The sequence below is a fragment of the Peromyscus maniculatus genome, chromosome 18, assembly GCF_049852395.1.
Source record: "Peromyscus maniculatus bairdii isolate BWxNUB_F1_BW_parent chromosome 18, HU_Pman_BW_mat_3.1, whole genome shotgun sequence".
Classification (NCBI taxonomy): Eukaryota; Metazoa; Chordata; class Mammalia; order Rodentia; family Cricetidae; genus Peromyscus; species Peromyscus maniculatus.
This window is the reverse complement of record NC_134869.1, coordinates 15314442-15337759: the sequence shown is the minus strand read 5'-3', so window position 1 is coordinate 15337759 and position 23318 is coordinate 15314442. Positions and strand designations below refer to the sequence as shown.

Sequence of the window (23318 nt, the reverse complement as noted above, 5' to 3'; positions counted from 1 at the left end):
TTTTTAAGCAGAACAAAGTTGATATCAAAAAATTACAAGATTGTTGCAAGAAAATATTTGTGATAAATAATGCTCTTGAACATGGATACACAGCCATAATATCAGGGCATTAAATCCTTTGACATACATTTAGAGGATAATAAATCATGATCACACTGGGTGTATTCCAATAACAATGCAATTTGCTACACTAACTGTATGAGAGGAAAACAATGTGATGAACTCAACTGATAAAGGAAAGATATTCCATAAAACTCAACATGAATTCCTTATTACAAAAAAAAGAAAGAAAGAAAGACCAGCAAACTAGCAATAAAATGAAACTGCCTCAGACTGCTAGATGCATTAAGCTGTCATAAGAGTGGCCATCCTTTAGGGAATAAAAGAAGAGCTTCAGAAGAACTATTTCTGGATCTGCATATTTAACACAAATGTATCCACTTCACGAGAATCCACTGAACTGCATAAACAAAACATATGCACTTTCCTCTACATATACATCTATAATCAATCACGGTACTTATCTATGAAATAATGGAAGCTTTCCTCTTGAGACTGAGAATTAAATGAGGATGCCATTAATACCAGTCTTCAACAGCTAACTAGATGCCCTAAGCAAGAACAATAAGTTAAAAAAAAAAAATACATGAAAACTTCTCTTTCCCTCAAAAGAAAAAAGAAACAACAACAACAAAACCAATCTATGGATAAATTAGTACAATTAAGAAAGAAAGAAAATCATTGGATTTTAGGTTAAAAAAATTCAAAATAAGTCATTTCTATACACCAAGAGTTAACAAAAAAAATCTTTGAAAAGTATCACTCATAACAAAAGAAATCAAGCATTTAGAAATTAATGAAAATATGTAAGTTCTGTAGAAAATACTAAAAAAGAATTTAATTTAAAAATAGGTGTAAAAATATGGATTTGATCCTCTGTTATTATTTCCCCAAATTAAAGTGGACATTGGGCTGGAGGTATGAGTCAGTGTGAGAGTGATTGCCTAACACACACACACACACACACACACACACACACACACACACACACACACGGCCCTGAATTCGCTCATTAGCATCACAATAAATTCATTAAAGTAGACTTAAATCAATGAAGAAACAGACCATGAAATAGAAGAATTACATATTGACATGTTAATATTTTATCCCCAAAATATTTTATAGATTCAATAGAATAAACATCACATCACCTTTTTTAAGTTTCACTGAATAGCAGTAGAGAAACAATGAACTTTTCATAAGCAACACTTTGTTTAAATTAATATCAATATGACAAAGAGAGAATATGTATTCTCAAACATATACATATATCACAGAATATAAAAGTAATTACTAATAAAAATAGGTATAACATGAAAAATAATTAACTTCTTAAATGTTAACATACAGGAAATAATACATACAAAAATCAATCATCATTAGGTAAAGGATTAACTTGAACTAATGAAAATTAGTAACTGTACTACTTAGGAAAGACACATTCAGAAGTAAAAAAGACAAACCAAAAATGGGGGAGAAATATATAGCTCTTAAAGTGTTAAAATTTAGCCAGGCAGTGGTGGCTCATGCCTTTAATCCTAGCACTCGGGAGGTAGAGGCAGGTGGATCTCAGTGAGTTTGAGGCTAGCCTGGGCTACAGAGTGAGTTCCAGGAAAAGGCTCCAAAGCTACACAGAGAAATCCTGTCTCAAAAAAAACCAAAAAAATAAAATTTATTTAGGGCTGCCAATACCAAGTGATATACTGGTTTTTTTTTGTTTTTTTTTTTTTTTCTGGTTTTTCAAGACAGGGTTTCTCTGTGTAACCCTGACTGTCCTAGAACTCACTCTGTAGACCAGGCTGGGCTTGAACTCAGAGATCTCCTGTTTCTGCCTCCCAAGAACTGAGATTAAAGGTATACACCACCACCTGGCTCAGAGACATTTTCAAGACAGCCCTCTAAGCCAGTAAGGATAGAAGTTCTGTATAATCATTCTGGGGGAACAGCTAAACAAATATTATAACACTATAACCTGGCAATATGTTTAGTAGTTAGATAGTCAACAAACGTGTGTGTGTGTGTGTGTGTATGTGTGTGTTTGTGTGTGTGTGTGTGTGTGTGTGTGTGTGTGTGTGTGTATGTGTGTGTGTTATTACCATTAGGAAAAAGCAAAAGGCATGCATGTTTTTTAGTGCTAGTAATTTTGTGTCTTGCTTCAAGTGGCTCTTACACTGGCTTTGCCTTTGCAGTAATTCATAATGCTGTGTACACTTATAATGACTGCCCATTTAAGTATGCCTCATGTTCCTAGGATTGAAAAAAAGAAATCAGTGGGAACACAAACAAGGAGAGAAAACTCACTAGTGTGAAACAAAGTCAAACATGTCCACATGTCCATCCCGGGGCTGGGAAGCCATTTTTTTTTTTCTTTTTTTGGTTTTTCGAGACAGGGTTTCTCTGCGTAGCTTTGTGCCTTTCCTGGAGCTCACTTGGTAGCCCAGGCTGGCCTCGAACTCACAGAGATCCGCCTGGCTCTGCCTCCTGAGTGCTGGGATTAAAGGCGTGCGCCACCACCTCCCGGCAATTTTTTACTGGTAGTAATTAGTGAAGTAAGGAGCTGATATTTCAGCAGAAGTACCAATGCTGTGTTCACTTGACCTTCATAAACCTAGTAATTGTAAAATGACTTTAAGGTATCTGAAACACTCCTTGGCTTGCACAGACCCTGGGTAAAGAATGAGTGCCCAAGCCTGAAGATTATGTCAAACCATCAGCCAAAAATATTCCACAGTTTGCCCTTTTCTCTGTGTTATTTGTTGGGCTTACATTATTTCTTGGGAAAATTGCACACAGCACCACACAAATCATAAGTAAACTTCAAAAAATAAAATCATGAGATCTCATTCTCAGCTTTCACAAAAAGTATACATATTACACAATGCGTCATCTTCCTCACAAGCTCCAGATCTGGAGAAATTCTTTGTTAGTGGGTTGACGTTCAAATATTAGCTTGCTCACAAACACACTTCGTTCTTGGGTACATTTCTTAATGTGGGCTTCTGGGAAATGAGAATGATGTCACCATCGCCCACATCAGAGGGGTGTCATGAGAAGTAATTAAAGAAAGACTAAAGGTTAGAAGGCTACAACCCAAAGGAGGGATTCTTGGCACCAAGGCTTCCCTTGTGACACCCACTGAGAAGTGACAGTGCATTGCTGCACACTCAGCCACCAGAAAGTTTAGAGTTATCTTCGAGACAGATCTGATATCCCTATAATCTTGGTGGTTATTTTCCTAGTTGGTTCAAATACCATTTTAAAATTTTTTTTCTCTCCTATTTGTATTAAGGATTGCTGCTTTCCTGGGTTGGGTAATGACTAATTCCTTCCTACTTCTCCTTGGTTGATACCTTTCCTGAAAGGAATTTCCTAAACTCTTCTGTTTATAGACATCTTCCCTCCCAAACAGTGTGCAAGGTTCCTTTAAGTATCCAATGTTAGGTCCTAGTTATGAATTGTTTTAGTTTGTGCTTCTGGTGGAATGTCTTTATCTCTCCTTAAATTTTAAAAGATAGCTGTACTTCGTAAAGTCGTGTGGGTTGGCAGTCACTTACTGCCTTGGAATGGATTATATCATTCTGTACTCTTCTGGCTTTCAGTTTCTGCAGGAAGGTTTTTGTTATTCTGATACGTTTACTTTCAGAAATGAGTTGGCACTGATTTCCGTACTCCATTGATCAATTTTACAAGTCGATTGTTGAGTTCTTTGTCCAGCACTTGAACCATTTCAGTATCTTTGAATGAATTTTGAATTCCATTTACAACTTGAAATCCATGATGGGCCGGGCGGTGGTGGCGCACGCCTTTAATCCCAGTACTGGGGAGGCAGAGGCAGGTGGATCTTTGTGAGTTCAAGGCCAGCCTGGGCTACCAAGTGAGTTCCAGGAAAGGCACAAAGCTACACAGAGAAACCCTGTCTCGAAAAACAAAACAAAACAAAACAAAAAAAGAAATTGCTCTACAGACTTGCCTGCTTACAGCCCAATCTTCTGGAGGCATTTTCTCAGTTGAGGTTCTCTGCTTACACATGACTATCGCTGTGTTGAACTGACATAAAACTAGCCAGCACACTCCCTACCATTCAATCCGAGGCTGAGCCCAAAACAATGAGAGTCAATTGCCCAGTTGGGCTACAGTTTAGTGGCTTACCCACTTTGAGTTAAAAACAAAGAATAATATCAATGTCCCAAAACGGGGACAAAGAGAAAGTCACTGGACAAGGTAATGATTTTTGTAAAAATGGTGCACCAGAACCCAACACCAACTCAACTCAAGTGGTAACTGTGTCTTTTTCCCCATTGGCTGGGATAGGACCTCACAGCCTTTTATGATTAGATATTTTTAAAAGCTTCAGGCTTCAGGCTGCCACGCTCTGGGACTGGAATGGAGAGAAGGCTTTGTCAAAAAAAAAAAAAAAAAAAAAAAGTTTTATACCAAGTGAGAGAAATTTAAAAGATCTACCTAAAAAGCTTGCAAGGTGGAGAAGATTTATGGAATAATGGCCCGTGGTATGGCAAACTATCCTTGACAGAAAAAAAAAAAAAATTGTGTACCAAAACCTCAGAAGGCCACTTAGCCTTGTAGTTCAGTGGGGCAGGTGGGTTCTCACTCCAGAGCTCCTAGTCTGTCACCACCTACCAGGCCCTTCCCAGCCTAAGGCTCCAGCCACCTAAACTTGGCATGTACATATCCAGCCTCCCTTATTTCCATGATAGAGAGTGTTATGACTAGCGTGCCGTCGACCCCCTGACTTGTGGTTGTTCTCTGTTTTCACTCAGGGTGGCTCAGTCTCAAATAATACATTTCCTCTCAAAGTGGTGCTTGGCAATCGCTCTCGAAGGCTCAAGAAAAGCAAAATAAATTTCTTCCCCGATGTTGACCTTCCCGCGGAAGTCTCCGTCACACCAACTCCTCCAACTGAAATGAAGCCCTATGAGAATTGTGGGTTTGTCCTGTGGCTCAGACTGCAAGTCTCTTTCCTCCAGGGTGGCCTGGCGCTCTTTGTGAGTGAGGTTTCAGCTCCCGAACCTGGAAGCCGGGACGAGCAGCTCGGCTTCATTTTCATAGCCCATTCTTTCTGTCCCTGCACGATACTGGGTGGTTATGTCACTTCTGTGGCTTCTGATGTTCTCTGTCTCTTTTCTTTTTTTTTTTTTAATCCACTTTTACTTATTTACTTTTCACTAGCTTAAGTCCAGGAAGGGTACAGCATCACACTGGACACAGGTCCAGCGGCCTTCACAGGAAGGTTGCTTCGGAATTCGGCACGAACCAATGCCACTGTTTCCAGGGCCCGAGTTACTTTTCCCCAAATCACTCTGGTTTTGTTTGGTTTGCCTCCGGGTGTCACTGTGTTGATTTTTGCTTTACACACATAAGCACATCTCTTGCCTAAGTAGAATTCCGTTTCATCTTGAACATAAATACCTTCAATTTTAAGAAAAGCTGTGTGCTCTCTCTGGTTCCGGAGACCTCGCTAATAGCCAGCAAAAATAGCCTTGCACCAAAGCCTTCCAGACATATTTGCCTTTTAGAAGTCCTGTTCCCAGCAGGCCCCAGGAATCTGCCCCCAAAGTTCAGCAGCAGGGACCTCCCTCCCTCTGTCTCTTTTCAATAGTCACCCTTTATGGTCCAGACTCTTCATCAATAGCAGTCACACAGATGTAACTACTTCTGATCTACCATCCACCCCAGGAGTCCTTGCAATCAATATTTCAAGAGCTTAATATGTTGATTTGGTATTTGGAGAGTTCCTACGTGGTGAAATTATGCAAAGGAATGAAGAGGGGTCTGTTTCCTATCTAATCTATCCACCCACTTCATTTCTCCCTGAAGACTCGTGTCCTACCTGGGATTCTATTTAGTATTGCCAAGTTCTTTGGATATTTAAAGACAATCATTATTTTATTCAAAGTCTTCTCCAGTTAGACATAACTATCTCCAACTATTTACAGATTTTTTGAACTCAACATATCCATTCAAGAAGCATCTATTGAATGTCTGCTATTGTGATGGTTAATATTATGAGTCAGTTTGACTACAGCATTATACTCAGACATCTGGTTGACTACTCCAGATGTTTCTGTGATGGCACTTTCAAGATGAAGTTGCATGTGGGTCAGTAGACTTACATAAAGCAGATACCTCCTACAACAAGGATGGGCCTTCTAGTCAACTAAAGGTCTTGCTAGACTGATGTCCTAAAAAGAACCAGGAAAGCTGCCACCATGTACCTCTGTACCATTCTCCCCTGGGTTCTCAGCCTCCGTACCGTTCTCCCCTGGGTTCTCAGCCTCTGTACTTTTCTCCCCTGGGTTCTCAGCCTCCGTACCGTTCTCCCCTGGGTTCTCAGCCTCTGTACCTTTCTCCCCTGGGTTCTCAGCCTCTGTACCGTTCTCCCCTGGGTTCTCAGCCTCCGTACCTTTCTCCCCTGGGTTCTCAGCCTCCGTACTGTTCTCCCCTGGGTTCTCAGCCTCTGTACCGTTCTCTCCTGGGTTCTCAGCCTCTGTACCTTTCTCCCCTGGGTTCTCAGCCTCCGTACCTTTCTCCCCTGGGTTCTCAGCCTCCGTACCGTTCTCCCCTGGGTTCTCAGCCTCCGTACCGTTCTCCCCTGGGTTCTCAGCCTCCGTACCTTTCTCCCCTGGGTTCTCAGCCTCCGTACCGTTCTCCCCTGGGTTCTCAGCCTCCGTACTGTTCTCCCCTGTGTTCTCAGCCTCTGTACTGTTCTCCCCTGGGTTCTCAGCCTCTGTACCATTCTCCCCTGGGTTCTCAGCCTCTGTACCGTTCTCCCCTGGGTTCTCAGCCTCTGTACCTTTCTCCCCTGGGTTCTCAGCCTCTGTACCTTTCTCCCCTGGGTTCTCAGCCTCTGTACCATTCTCCCCTGGGTTCTCAGCCTCTGTACCATTCTCCCCTGGGTTCTCAGCCTCTGTACCATTCTCCCCTGGGTTCTCAGCCTCTGTACCGTTCTCCCCTGGGTTCTCAGCCTCTAGCATTTTCCCTGGGTTCTCAGCCTCCTTTCATGCCCTGCAGATTTTTGACTTTCCAAGTCTCGAGCTCAGTCTTAACACAAAGCACCATTTCTTCCCCTCACATCCCTTCCCACCCTGTCTGTTATGTTTCTTCAGAGAACTTTCAACAATCGTTAACTTCTAAGAATCCAAGACCTACTTCTGTGTATCTCCTGGTCTATAACCACTCAATTATGTCCATATAACTTTTAAAACTGTTCCCAAACCACATACAATCTAACCAGAATACATAACTTGGAAACTATATGCTTTCCACCTAATTCTAAGCTCATATAATTATTTGAATGCAGCCAAAGCTCAAACCAATCCACATTACTATTAACACTGAGTTATCACAGTAAAATCCTCTAAACTTCAAAGCCTAACAAACAAAAATATCACCACCACATCTCACCAATTCAGTATTTGTTTTGAGGGACATGCACAATATACCTAATATTGTTGCTATTAAAGTATTTTTTATTTTCAATTTTTCATACGATATATTTTGATTATGTTTGCCCTTAAATCCCCACATTTCCAGTTCCTCCTCACATCTCTACTCACCCCACTGCATGTTCTTTCTCCCTCTCTTTCTGATAAATTTTATTCTTTGAGATTTAGTTTCTTTTCAAATCTTGTCAAAGATCATAAAATCCTTAGTTTCTGATTCAATATATATATATGTGTGTGTGTGTGTGTGTGTGTGTGTGTGTACTTTCTGCTTTGTATTAATGAAATACTAATCTTTGTCAAACAAAAAAAAGGCATAGTTGAGATCAATAGAAATATCTAACACAGTTAACTATAGATGAAGCCTTAATTCGAACAGTACTGATATAAAAATAATCCCACCAACACTCTCAGGGCATGTTTTATATGCAAGGAAGGACACACTGCTCCAGACAGTCCCAATCTCAAGTGTCTGTTCTAAACATGGGAGTTTTATAACAGGATAAATTGCTTATTCCTCAAAACAGTTTCCAATTTCCTTTTTAGTAAAAATGGGAAAAATAAAGCTAACATCACAGGATTGGTGTGAAGATTAAAATACACATAAAGCTCTTGACGCGCTGCCTGGGACACAGCAGGAGTTGACGCGTGTCTACTTGGAAGCCCAGAGGAGGACCTCATCCAGAGTGCGATCTATTCCTGATTCCTCATGCTCTCCTAAGTCAGTGTACAGGACTAAAGGACGGGGCAGAGGTAGAGGCAAGGGGGTGGAGGGAAAGAGGGGCAGGTCAGGGAGTAGCTTGCAGTGGCTATAAGAGGCAGCTACATAAATAACTGTCAAAGGCTGAAGCTTCCTTTGAAGACCGCCAATCGCTTAGAAATACACTTTCATTCAGTCTCTTGGCAAACTGCAACTTCTGGTCAAAATGGAATAAACACAGTGATGTCTGGGATTTGGCTAAACGTTTAAATTGCATTTCAAATTGTTGGATTTGGCAAAAATCTAAAATAAGTTTTGCCAAGTCCTTAACTTTCTTACTTGCATGTATCCAAGGGAAAGCCAGCTTGTAGATTTGAATCATTCAGATTAGAAACTCATTAAAATGTAGAGAGCGCTTTATCCAGGCACAAAAGCTCGGCCCCAAATCATTACAGTTTAACAGTGGGGAGATAAAAATGCCTTACATAAACCACTGCTCTGTACCCTAAGTTGCTGAGACTCGGAAGAAAAGATTAACTCAGAAAGGCCTCATGAAAGAAAAAAACCATTTGACGAGGTAATTAAAGAGAGAAATGGCTCTAACTACACAGGAAATGGAAAGCCCTCCACGAAGGCTGGCAACTGGTGTGACATAACAGCTGACAAGGACACTATGCAAAATCCTAGATGCATTTTTCTGCAATGTCTTGAGCAACTGGATTTTCAGGGACATCCAGAGAATCATCCCCGGGGGACATTTACTAGACGCCCTGTGTCCACACAGGCCAGCCTTGCTAACAAATACCGAGAAACAACACCCAGTAAGACAGGCGTGTCCTTACCCTCTGTAGCTCGCATCCAGAGGGGGAATATATTTTAGAGAATGGAAACTAAAGACGTATCCAGACATATCAGATGAGATAGCACGTGCTTGCGATCCTAGCACGTGGGAAGTAGAGATGGGAGGGTCGGAATTCAAGGTCATCCTCAGTCATGTGGTAAGTTCGAGGCCAATCTGGGCAACATCAGACTCTGTCTCAAAAAAATAAAATAAAGCCACCAAATATTTACAAACTATATAAGACTAACATAAGTATTAAAAGTAGTCTTCTTTTTATTTCTTAGGTGCTGCTGGGATAATGTAAATGTGCCACTGTGGCCAGTATGCACTAGAAATTGGACCCAGGACTTCGCACAGGCAACACAAGCACTCTACCAACGAAGCTACATTCCCAGACTAGGGAACAGTCTCAGCATCATGGATTTGTTTTTGTTTTGTTTTTTGAGGCAGGGTTTCTCTGTGTAGCTTTGCACCTTTCCTAGAACTCACTCTGTAGCCCAGGCTGGCCTCGAACTCACAGAGATCCCCCTGCCTCTGCCTCCCCAGTGCTGGGATTAAAGGCGTGCGCCGCCGCCGCCGCCGCCGCCGCCGCCGCCGCCGCCACCACCCGGCCCATCATGGATTTTAAGTTGTAAGGTTAGGACCATGAATAACATAGAGTCATTTAAAGAAAGTTTTTTTTTTAATTTTTAAAGACCTTAAGGCTCATTACGTCTAGTTTTGTGAAGAGAAATCTAAGACACTGAGATGTAAAATACATTTGACCAAAGCAAGGGGCCAGGAAAGAAACAAAGCTAGGCCTTTATACAGGTTTCCCAGCTTACATTCAGCGTCTCTTCTTTTATTCAACCTTTATGGAGTACCTACTATAATTACACACTGTTACATGTTATCAAGGAAGTAAGAAACAAACCAAACCTACCACTCCCCGATCCAGTCCTGCACACAAGGATGGAAACAAGCCAAATAAGCCACGTTCGTTACGCACGCTGGCACGAAGTTTGCAACAGTGAGAGAGGAGACCCCAACTGCTGAGGGAGATTACAGACGCTTCACTTCACGTCTGGAAAATCCCACAGGGAGTGTGACTCCTAGAAATACAAAAGGAAGAAGAGCCTTCCAGAAAGAAGAAAGTGTACACAGCCCTCTGTGACTTCAGACAGAGTGAGTATTAAAAGAGATTTCTTTTTCTTATCCTTTTTCCAAGCAATCATATACAACAGTGAACAACAGTGCTAAAGACTAAAAACTCAAAAGCTCCACAGTGGTCCCTACACAGGTCACCTTATCGTCAAGGCTCTGTGGCTCCTTCCGGCATTCATTCCCTCCACACTTTAAAGTCATGTGTGTGTGCTGACATACGAAGTCCTGTGCAGCAGAAAGGCATCCATTATCCATCCTGTATCCATCTCATCTTCCCCACCCTAGTTTCCCAGTAAAGACCATGTGAGACTTTCTACATCATTTCTGTGACTAAATACATTGTGCTTACTAAAGCTGTGTGTGTGTGTGTGTGTGTGTGTGTGTGTGTGTGTGTGTGTGTGTGTTTCCTTTCAGCTTTACCTTTACATGGAATACCTCTCACGCTGATTTGCTTATATTTTATTCTTTTTTAATGTCTTGTTAAATCCTTCTCCCATGTTCCAAAGTTTTAAAGACATTTCAAAAAGTAATTGTCATTTGGGCCAATGAAAGGGCTCACAGGTAGAGGTGCAAGCTACAAAACTTGACGATCTAAGGTCAATCTCTGGGACCCACATGAGGCAGGGGGAAGAGAACCTACTCCTGAAAGCTGTCTTTCGACCTACACACACACACACACACACACAAACACACACACACGAGAGAGAGAGAGAGAGAGAGAGAGAGAGAGAGAGAGAGAGAGAGAGAGAGACTCACATACAGATACACACACATGTAAACAAATAATAATACTTAGTATTATTATACTCAAACTTGGATCAGTTATGTTCTCCCTGCACAATAACCCTTAGAAGTCTGTTTCTGTTCTCGGGGGCACTGGCCTCTCAGGCCATTCCTGTGTCTCTCATCTCTATGACAGCCCATCTTTCCGAGATTCTGTGCCTTCCCATTTCTTGTTTCATACCTCCACTTTGGTAGACACCACCTCCCACTGGCTTCCCAAAAAAGGTGTGTTAGAGGAAATATTTAAAAACTTACATATTCATGTCAATCACACCGTACCGTATTTTGACAGTGTAAAAAAAAAAAAAAATCAAGGTTGAAAATCAGTCTTTCAGAACTACTGCTCAGTCTCTATTATCTTTTACCTTCTAATATTGCTCTAAAGAAGCCTGGAATCACTCTTATTCTGAGTTTTATATGTGATTTTTGTGGTCTGTGTGTGTGTGTGTGTGTTTGTGTATGTGTGTGTTTGTGTGTCTATATACTCTGTCAGTATGAATTTAAACAACATTTAATTGTAGCTTTTTTAAAGCCAGCATGGAGTAGTTCAGCCAAACAGGGAACTTTCTGTGACATGAAACCCAGAGGTCATGGTTGCCGATGTGGATTCCTGAGATGAGAGACTCGGAGCTGAGAGTTCCATGATTTTCTGCTACAAAATGGCCAACGTGGCCGTGACATCTTGTTAACATTCCTAACAAGAGAGGTTAGAAAGGAAAGGATCAGAAAGTAACAGGCGCTGTGAGAAAACAGCGTTTCCTCTTCTGAGTAACATCTTCAGCAGACCCTGCTCATATCTTACAGACCAGCACTCCGTCCATCACACAGCACGGAAGCTGAGAACGGGCAAGTGTTTACCTTCCCCCCTCCAACAGATTGCCTTTCCAAAGAGAGTAGAGGAAACGTAGAGATTAGAACAGGTCCAAAGAGACACACAAGAGTATGTTACAGAATTAAACAATTCCCAGTGTATAAGTCTTTCAAAATTTAAAACTCTTGTTTCTAAGTCCGGGCAATTTTTCTTTCTTAAACTTATTTGGTTTTTTTCCTTCCTCTGTTTCCTTCATTCTTTCTCTCCTGTCAGCTTCACAAAGCCAGAAGATACGCCTCTCATATTGACGATCCACTTGAAATTCTCAAATGCCAGGACCTAGTGCTGCCTAGGCAAGACCCACTAAGTTAACCCCAGACAAATTGTCTCTCCTGATTGAATCTCACTGTCTTTTAATTCCACTTCCTAAGAAATGTCCTTATTTCCTATTGAGTATTTTCTTGGGATGCCTTCTTTCTTTCTCATTCCTGTTCACAGCAATATTCTTACTTCATGCCTACAAACCTTACCATTTTCAGAAGAATTATTTTTCCTTGATGTATAAGGACATGGAGGTTAGAAGCCTTGTTGCTAACACTATAGAGAAAAGAAGGAAGCTAAAAGCATTATCAAAGCCTTTGTTACTTTTCTATTGCTGGGAAGAGATGCCACGACCAAGACAACATAAAAGGAAGCATTTAACCAAAAGCTTACCTACAGTATAAGAGGGTTAGTCCATGACCATCATGGCGGAGAGTATGGCGGCAAGCAGGCAGGGCATTGGAGCAGTATCTAAGAGCTTACATTCTGATCTATAAGTCAAAGGCAGAGGGAGCCAGGGCCTGACTTGGGCTCTTTGAAACCTCAAAGCCCATCCGCCAGTCACACACTTCCTCCAACAAAGCCACACCTCCTAATCCTTCCCAAAACTGTTCCCTCAACTAAGGACCCAGCCCTGATATATATGAGCTCAATGGGGGATGGCACAGATGGTCCCTTTCAATCCACCACAATCAATACACAGATGTCCCTTCACGTCCTTCCATTCCTGTGCTCTAGAGACTCTCATGCAGTTCTTCAGAGATTCTACCTTCCTCTGTTGTACAAATGGGTAAGTGGTTGTCATCAATCCCAGAAAAGGGAGAGGACCAGAAAACGATACATTTCCAGCAACCCCTGTTTACATCTCATCTACCCCACCTCTCCCCAACAACCTCACCCACTTTCTATCCTCTCGAATCCCCTGGATTCTCGAAGCGTTCTCAGATTGTGCTCAATGACTCAGTCTGCTTATCATCAGCACACACCTCTGCAGATGGTTAGATGTGACATTCTCACTGCTGAGCTATCCGCAAGCCTTCCATCTGCTCTCCATCCCCCTGTACTATAGATGGTAGCTAGAGATACCTCCTAGATTTTACTGAAAATGGAATGTGGGATTCTACTGTTTGGGTTTATTTGTTATTTTAGGTGATGTCTGGTAAAGGACAGAAAGAAGGACTTTTTGTGCCATTTACAAACAGTCAAGTCTCTGTGAATATCAACTCTAAAAAAAACGTCCATACCCAGAACAAAATATATTTGAAGAAACAAAACTCCACCCATTATTAGCAGACTATCCTGGTGCTCATACAACACTAATTTAGAACAGCGATTTCACTGTTGTGTTCCTACTAACACGGTATATTATCTAAGGCTATTGCTCTACGGTCAAGCTGCCGGAGTGGAAAGCCTGCCTTTAATACTTGACTATCTTAGTGGCAGTCTCTTGTCCTACACATGTGCGGCAGTGACAAGGACTAACTGAAAAAAGTGACTGGCGTATAAAGAATAAATACCGAGTGCTACTGCCAAGTACAAATATCTGTTTTCAAAAAGCATTTGAATGACAGTTACAGGTATCCAACTTGTGGATTCTTGTAAATAGCATTACCAGGTAGATACACCATGGCTAGGCCAATTTTAAAAAGAAGGAAATGATGTAATAATCAGTTAAGTAATTTGCCTAGGATTTCATAATCAGAAGTAAATAACTGAGATCCAGTTCCAAAGAAGGTGGTTCTGGTGTCACCACAAACATATACAACCTCTTTGCTCTTTTATACCACACCATTTAGGTCTTATTAAGTACTACAGATGAATCAAATAAACATTCCAAAATATCACTACAAAATTTGAATAAAATTGTGTTCCTTTATCCAGAAACAACATTCCATGAAAAAAACAAAAACAAAAACAAAAAAACATGGGGCTGGAACACTGAGAACCAAAAAAAATTTGAAATGACTAGAAAGTTACAAATAAATAGAAGATATAAAGAAGAACTGAATGAAAATTTTAGAACAGAAGATAATAATAACCAAAATCTAAAAAGGCACTGAAATAATTCCGTAACAATAAAATTGCAGGGGAGCCCCATATGGTGGTCCCCAGCTGTCATCCCAGGACTCGGCAAGCGGGCAGGAAGCCAGTCTGGGCTGCAGGGGAGCTCTGTCTCAAGAAAAATAAATGGCAGGAGAAAGTGTTAATAAACTTGAAGACAAATTATCCAATCCGAACAATAAAGAGAAAGGGGTAGATTAGAAACAAGTCTCAAGACTTATAACACAACACCAAATACAAAAATATTTAAATTTGTATCACCAAGTCACAGGAGGAAAAGATTGCAATACAAGAAACAAATGAAAATAATTGCTAAAAATGTTACCAAATTGTTTCAAAGGCATAAACCCAGAGATTGAAAAGAAATAACCTCAATGAGCCCTCAAACGAACGCAAAATATCTATACCTGGACATATGATCATCAAATTTCTAAAAACTAAAGTCGAACAAAAGATGAGCATATTAATACATGCCTTTAATCCTAGCACTTGGGGAGGCAGAAACAGGAAGATCTCTGTGAGTGTGAGGCCAACTTGCTCTATGTATTAAGTTCCAGACCAGTCAGACCTCCACAGTAGGACCCTGGCTAAAAAAAAAATCAACAAAAACGATTGAAAAAACAGATACATTAATCAAAGACAAACTACACATTACTGTTAGGGAAGCAATGACTTCCAAGATGGAGTATCTCTCATTGGGTTATAAAAGAAAGCCAGAAGGAGCCGGGCAGCGGTGGCACACACCTTTACTCCCAGCACTCTGTGAGTTAGAGGCCAGCCTGGTCTACAGAGCAAGATCCAGGACAGGCACCAAAACTACACAGAGAAACCCTGTCTCGAAAAACAAAACAACAACAACAAAAAGCCAGAAGGAAAGAACACATGCTCTGAAAGCACTGAGAAGAAAGAGCCATCAAAGAAAAATCTGAGTCAAGTCTAAATATGAAAGGAAGGCTTTCTGGGTGAAGAAAACCCAGAAAAAATCCATTAAGAGCAAACTTTTTTTTCCAGTATTATTATTTTTTATTTTATTTTATTTTATTTTACAATACCATTCAGTTCTGCATATCAGCCACGTGTTCCCCTATTCTCCCCCCTCCCACCCCCTTCCCTTACCCCCAGTCTACCCCTCATTCCCACCTCCTCCAGGGCAAATCCTCCCCCGAGGACTGCGATCAACCTGGTAGACTCAGTCTAGGCAGGTCCAGTCCCTTCCTCCCAGACTGAGCCAAGTGTCTCTGCATAAGCTCCAGGTTTCAAACAGCCAACTCATGCAATGAGCACAGGACTTGGTCCCGCTGCCTAGTTGCCTCCCAAACTGATCAAGCCAATCAACTGTCTCACCTATTCAGAGGGCCTGATCTAGCTGGGGGTCCCTCAGCCTTTGGTTCATAGTTCATGTGTTTCCATTCATTTGGCTATTTTTTTCAATAATTGAGTAAAACCGAAATTTATTATAAGCCACAGTCGTCCTAGGGACCTCCATGCTATATATTTAGCCTCCATGGTTCTATGGGTTGTGGTCTGATTGTTCTTTATTTTATATCTAGAATCCACTTATGAGTGAGTACATACCATGACTGTCTTTCTGGGTTTGGGTTACCTCACTCAGGATGATTTTTTCTAGTTCCATCCATTTGCCTGCAAATTTCATGCTTTTATTGTTTTTCTCTGCTGAGTAGTACTCCATTGTGTATATGTACCACATTTTTTTTCATCCATTCTTCCGTTGATGGGCATCTTGGTTGTTTCCAGGTTCTGGCTATTACAAATAGTGCTGCTATGAACATAGCTGAGCATGTATCTTTATGGTATGAATCAGCATTCCTTGGGTATATGCCCAAGAGTGGGATGGCTGGGTCTTGAGGTAGTTCGATTCCTAATTTTCTGAGAAACCGCCATACTGATTTCCACAGTGGTTGTACAAGTTTACATTCCCACCAACAGTGGAGGAGTGTTCCCTTTGCTCCACATCCTCTCCAACATTGACTGTCATTGGTGTTTTTGATCGTAGCCATTCTGACAGGTGTAAGGTGGTATCTCAGAGTCATTTTGATTTGCATTTCTCTGATGATTAAGAATGTTGAGCATTTCTTTAAATGTCTTTCAGCCATTTGTAGTTCTTGTTTTGTGAATTCTCTGTTTAGCTCTTTAGCCCATTTTTTAATTGGACTGTTCAGTATTTTGATGTCTAGTTTCTTGAGTTCTTTATATTGATCTGTGGAGATCAATCCTCTGTCAGATGTGGGGTTGGTGAAGATCTTTTCCCATTCTGTTGGCTGTCTTTTTGTCTTATTGACTGTGTCTTTTGCCCTGCAAAAGCTTCTCAATTTCGAGAGGTCCCATTTATTAATTGTTGTGTTCAGGGTCTGTGCTGTTGGTGTTTTATTTAGGAAATGGTCTCCAGTGCCAATGCGTTCAAGAGTGCTTCCTACTTTCTTTTCTATTAAGTTTAGTGTAACTGGATTTATGTTCAGATCTTTGATCCACTTGGACTTGAGTTTTGTGCATGGTGACAGATATGGATCTATTTGTAATCTTTTACATATTGACATCCAGTTATGCCAGCACCATTTGTTGAAGATACTTTCTTTTTTCCATTGTATAGTTTTGGCTCCTTTGTCAAAAACCAGGTGTTCATATGTGCATGGATTAATGTCAGGGTCTTCATTTCGATTCCATTGGTCCATATGTCGGTTTTTATACCAGTACCAAGCTGTTTTTATTACTGTAGCTCTATAGTAGAGTTTGAGGTCAGGGATGGTGATGCCTCCAAAGGTTAAGAGCAAACTTTTTTTAAAGGACCACTAGCAGGAAGTTCATCAGACAGAGGCAGGGATACCAGGAGAAAACCTGGGATACCATGAACGGGGAAAACAATACACTCTTTTCCATCTTGACCTCTTTAGATTGCATTTTGATGAGAAGAACAAACAAAAAACCCAGAGCATTATCTGAGGGGGTTTTCAAAGTATAACCTGAGTCCCAAAATAGACCTATATATGATCGATTGACATTTGACAAAGACACAAGGTCAAATCAACAGAGACAGAAACATCTTTTCCAAAGTGGTGCTAGAAGAGATGACGTTGAAGGGGAAAAGGCCGGGTGGCAAGACGGTTCAATGGGTAGAGACACCTGCCTGCAGGCCGGATGACCTGGGGTTCTACTACCGGATCTCACAAAGTTGACAGGAGAGAATTGACTCCCAAAAAGTATCCTCAGACTTCCACACATAGGTTATAGCACACATGTGCCTGTGCATGTGAGCACACACACACACACACACACACACACACACACACACACACAATCACCTCAAATAAATACAACAGATATTTTAAGGGAATGCTAAAATATTCTTCATAATTCATACAACATTTCATTCAAAATCAACAGCCAACCTAAATGTTAAATCACTGGGGAAAATGTCTTCGTTTCCTCCAGCTGCCATTAACCACCTGGGCCTCATGGCCCCTCCCCATCCATGACAGGGTGTTTATGGGCCCAATCTTGTGCAGATCCTGTGCAGATAAAGCTTCTGTGGATTCAAGGATGCAACTGCCACATCATGTATCAAACATCCCACAGTACTCCGCTACTTGATCTGAAATGTAACATTCTCAGGCAAAGATATAATCACCAGAAGCACAATTTGTTGATTTTTTTTTTTTGACAAATGGGACTTAGTCAAAAAAAAAACTTCTTGCTTTTCCAAAGATATTAGGACAGACCATAAACTAAAAAGAGAAAGGGCCAGGGTAGGTAATTGGAGGGAAGAGAGTGGGAGTGAATAAAATCAAAACATGTGTTATACATGTTTTATAGGTGTAAATGCACCCCATAAGCTCATGTGTTTGGATACCTGGTAACTGGCAAATGCCACTGTTTTTACAGGTTGTGATAGCTTTAGGGGTGGGGCCTACCTGGAGAGAAGGGGTTGTTAGGAGGTAGGCCTTCAGGGTTTATAGCACAGTCCCACTTCTGCCCCCAAATTCTCTCTTTCCTGGCCTACTGGGACATGAATGTACTGCAGCACCAAGTCCAGCTGCCACAGATGGAGCCTCGGGAACCACGCCCCACCCCATCATGATGGATTGTACCTGCTTAGCTGTGAGTCAGAGTCACTCCTTCCTCTCTTTCAAAACAAAAATCAAAGAAGAACAGAAACTTTTTTTTCTCTTTTGGAAGTGTCAAAATGTATTTATCTATTTATAGGTGTTTATGTGTGTGTGCCATTTGTGTATGCATGTGAGTACATGTTTCTGTGAGGCCATATGTGTGTGGCAGGGGGTACAAATGCATGTGTGCACATATACATCAGGGGTCAATCTTGAATATTATTCCCCAAGTGCTGTCCACTGTTGCAAGGTATTTGATTACACTGTGTAAAGATATGTCACTGTGAATGGTTTAATAAAAAGCTAAACAGCCAATAGCTAGGCAAGAGTTATATCAGGGACTTCTGGACAGAGAGAGCTCTGGTAGGAAGAAAGACGGAGTCTTGAGCAGGATGCAGAGGGAGCAAGACCCACAGGAGAGGTAAAAGCCATGCATGTGGCAGCACATAGATTAATAGAAATGGATTAATTTAAGTTATAAGAGCTAGTTAGGAACAAGCCTAAGCTATAGGTCATGCTTTCATAATTAATAATAAGTTTCTGTGTCATTTTTGGTGAGCTGGAGGCCCAAGGAAAAATTCACCTACATATGGTGCCTAATGTCTAGCCATATATATCCACGAAAGGCCTGAGAAAGCTTTTAAAAAAAAGTTCAGAACACAGAGTCAAATGAGGCTTCCTGGTGACAGGGGTGTCTCCCAGGTGGGCTTGGCAACATACAGAGACATGGCTACCAGCCGTTGCCGGCAGGTTGGAGCCAGCCACCAGCACCATGCACTAAGCAGAACTACGCAACAGCTGATGTAACAGTTTAAGATTTGTCTCACATGGTCAGAAAGCTCTGCAGATGCTTAGTAAACTCAGGTCCAGACACAGACAAATCTCTAAAAAGGTACAGTATGTTTAAAAATGTGTTAAATGCTGAAGAAAAGAAAATGGGTATAGACAGTGATGGGAAAAAAATAGTTTAGCCAGGCGGCGCTGGTGCACGCCTTTAATCCCAGCACTTGGGAGGCAGAGCCAGGCGGATCTCCGTGAGTTTGAGGCCAGCCTGGTCTACAGAGCAAGATCTGGGACAGGCACCAAAACTACACAAACAAACCCTGTCTCGAAAAACAAAACAAAAAAAAAAAAAACGAAAGAAAGAAAAAAATAGCTTAAAAATAATAAAGTCTTTAAAAAGAAAGTAAAGTAATATAAAAAAATAAGCCACATAAAAATGGAAAATATTATAACAGAGGGAGTTTGGACCTTATATGGTACTTTGTTGATTTTGAATTTTTGAATGCTCATGAACAGAGAACAACAGCTGCTGAGAGACACTGGATTATGGAACTGCTGAATTAAACCAACCTAGATACTTTAGGAATGCCGTAACTTTAAAATGGAATTCAAAAATTATATTGTGTTTTTGAAGAGGTTATGCTTTTGTTTCTATAGGAAATGAAAAGCTGTGGATTCCTTCAAGGTTGATAGAGATCTGGTTTGATGGGGGAAGACCCCCTGAAGATCTTGGCTACAAACAAACATAAAGAAATAAACCTAGAAAAACTACACACAGGTGATGTATATTTTACCAGCTCAAACATAAAACAAAAAAAATCATCTTCGGCTGGTTTGTGTACAACACATACTCTATACCTGTGTTAATGCAGATATGTATGTTACATGGAAAGCTTGTGTGTTTTCAGAGCAAGGGGACCAGACACCAATGAGAATTGGGTGGCCCAGGTGACCCAAACTCTCAGAGTACCTCTGTTGCAGTTTCCTCAGAGTTCTACATCCAGAACAGCTTCAAGGCTGCTGGCTGAGATGGTCCAACCTCACAGACTATTCAGCCAAGACGTCAGATAAGCTCTACACTTTCCCATCACACAGAGAATAAACAAAAAGTAATATAGCTAGCTCTCCCACAATTTTATCATTATCCCAATTTTCTGAGGGTCCCCTAAAGATGTCATTACCTCCAGACAACAGGAAGTCATCTAGAGAACATGACACCCACATTCCCAAGAGGTGAGGTGTGTGTGTTTTGGTTATTTGGTGGGTTATGAATGTTTGTCATTGTTTAGGGGGTGTTGGTTACAAGTTGTTATTGGTAATGGTCAGAAAAAAAAACTAAACGAAGGAAATTAGATTCAGGGATCTCATTCTAAAAAGAAAAAGGAGGATATAGGAATGATAGGATAAAAGAGTAGATTATTAAATCTACTTTAAACTAAAGAGCAACTATTAATCTCAAATATTTTACATTGGTATGGATTTTTGTATATTGCTACAAATTTAAGGTTATTTTTGTTATACCGTGCATATGTTTCTATTCTTTTTTAAGGTATTGTACATATACAGCCCATTTAAAAATGTAATGTAAAGTTTTAGTCCTTGAAAGCTGTTGTGGAATACTATTTTAAGATGTGTTACATTCATTTATGCTGTGAAATATTGTTTAATGATGCAAAGATGTGTTGCATTCTCTTATGTTGCATTTATTTAACTTTGTGAAGCTGTGTTACTTCGCCTGTCTAAAACACCTGATTGGTCTAATAAAGAGTTGATCAGCCAATAGCAAGGCAGGAGAAGGATAGGCAGGGCTGGCAGGCAGAGAGAATAAATAGGAGGAGAAATCTGGGAAGAGAAGATTGAGAGGAGAGAAAAGGAGGAGAGGGGGACTTCAGGGGCCAGCCACCCAGGTACACAGCAAGCCAAGAAGTAAAGAAAGGTATTTAGAATAAAGATAAAAGCCCAGAGGCAAAAACTAGATGGGATAATTTAAGTTAAGAAAAGCTAGCAAGAAATAGGCCAAGCTAAGGACGGCACTCATAAGAAAGAATAAGCCTCCATGTGCAATTATTAGGGAGGTGGGGGGCAGGCCCCCAAAGAGCAAACAGACAAAAGAATAAAAAAAAACTACAGAAAGTTATTTAGGCTAATGAAGATGTACAGGTTAGTAGCTAGTCATCTATAACAATCAAACTTACAGTCATGTTAGATATGTTTTCAAGGTAATATGGAAATACATTTTAGATAGATAAGTGATCTTCAAACACCTGAAAGATCTATTTTAAATGTTTTAATAACCTAAGGCTTTTCATGACAGTAAGACATGTTTGCTCCTGGCAGCCCCAATTTACTTCACAAAAGGATGATGGTCACCAAAGAACCTTCATATGGAGTTTGCTTTCTTTGTCTCAAAAGCTAGCCATTTGAGCAAGAAACTGTCCTTGCCTCCATGCTGACAGTATGCTGTCCAAGCAGGACAACCAGGACATAAAAAAAAAAGTGACTGCCAAACTTTGCCAAGACAGGGTAGGACAGACCTTCAAAAATTCCTGCTTCACAGAAAAATCTGTCAGATACTCTAGGCACGTAGGCCAAAGATGGATGTTCCAACGTTGTAGGGGACCCTTGCGGTGACTGTCCAGGCATCCAGATGCCTCCGTCGTTTCTTAGTTTTGGAAGTTACTTGGTCTGTACTTCCCATTTACTCAGGTGATATTATATCCTTCTGGGGTCTTTGATGGAGTTGAAGACGAGGTAGTTATAGTTTTCCTTAGTTATCATAAAAAGTAAATTAGGTACAAAACTTTGGACTCACCAGGATAAGATTAATAATGGAGTATTTTCTCTGAATTTGTCAAATGCAAATGGACTGGACATTGAAAATATAATTCTTACCTGATAATTGTTCTTATTGTATATGTTTTTACTATATTAAAGTTAAAACCCTTTCTTTTTATTTAGACAAAAAGGGGGAAATATTGTGAGATATTTGATTACACCATGTAAAGATATATCACTGTGATTGGTTTAATAAAAAGCTAAATGGCCAGGCGGTGGTGGCGCACGCCTTTAATCTCAGCACTCAGGAGGCAGAGCCAGGTGGATCTCTGTGAGTTTGAGGCCAGCCTGGGCTACCAAGTGAGTCCCAGGAAAGGTGCAAAGCTACACAGAGAAACCCTGTCTCGAAAAACCAAAAAAAAAAAAAAGCTAAATGGCCAATATCTAGGCAGGAGATATAGTTGGATTTCTGGACAGAGAGAGCTCTGGGAAGAAGACAGAAGAGTCATGAGCCGGATGCAGAGGGAACAAGATGTGCAGCAGGAGAGGTAAAAGCCATGAGCCACGTGGGTTAATTTAAGTTAGAAGAGCTATTGGGACAAGTCTATGCTACAGGCCAAGCTTTCGTTATTAATAATTAGTCTCCATGTCATTTTTTGTGAGCCAGTGGCCCAAAGAACAATCTGCCCACAGTCCACATCCTGTTTTATGAGACAGGATCTTTTGCTGGGACCTGCAGCTTAATGATTAGATGCCGGGATTACAAGCACGCACCTCTGCATCTATCTTTTTCACTTGAGTTCTGATGATCACACTCACGGTGTGCTTCAAGCATTCATCGACTGACCTAGCTCTCTAGCCCCTCACAATGGTAAAGACACAACTTTAAAGAAACTCAGAGCACAACTTAAGAGATTATCTTAGATATATAAACTACATAAAATACTTCTAGAATAACCAGTGACACTAACAATAAGCTGAAATTCAATTGCAGAGATTCATCAGAGTGAATCCCCAGAAAGCTATCTTCTATCACTGAACTTCATCCTATATTAATTATCTAATGCAACATTCTACAGTTCAAGAATATAACATATTGATGTCCTCCACCTAATGGCTTAGTACATGAAACACTTAAAAGATGCAGAAACACTAATAAATGGCTGGATGTACACCCATATTCTAAGGCTGTCTGATAAATACAGCTAGTTTGAATATTTAAAATGTGGCTAATTCAGCTGGGCGGTGGTGGCGCACGCCTTTAATCCCAGCACTCGGGAGGCAGAGGCAGGCGGATCTCTGTGAGTTCGAGGCCAGCCTGGGCTACCAAGTGAGTCCCAGGAAAGGCGCAAAGCTACACAGAGAAACCCTGTCTCGAAAAACCAAAAAAAAAAAAATAAATAAATAAATAAATAAATAAATAAATAAATAAATAAAATGTGGCTAATTCAAATCAAGA

The 23318-nt window shown here is 40.7% G+C and overlaps 1 protein-coding gene and 1 pseudogene across 10 annotated transcripts in view; both read right to left on the bottom strand.

Moving 5' to 3' along the window:
- The window catches only part of Anks1b (ankyrin repeat and sterile alpha motif domain containing 1B), a 1025752-nt gene that overhangs the window by 902057 nt on the left and 100377 nt on the right, over nucleotides 1-23318 (bottom strand). The window lies entirely within an intron of this gene.
- On the bottom strand, nucleotides 5249-5772 carry LOC107401545 (large ribosomal subunit protein eL33 pseudogene; annotated as a pseudogene).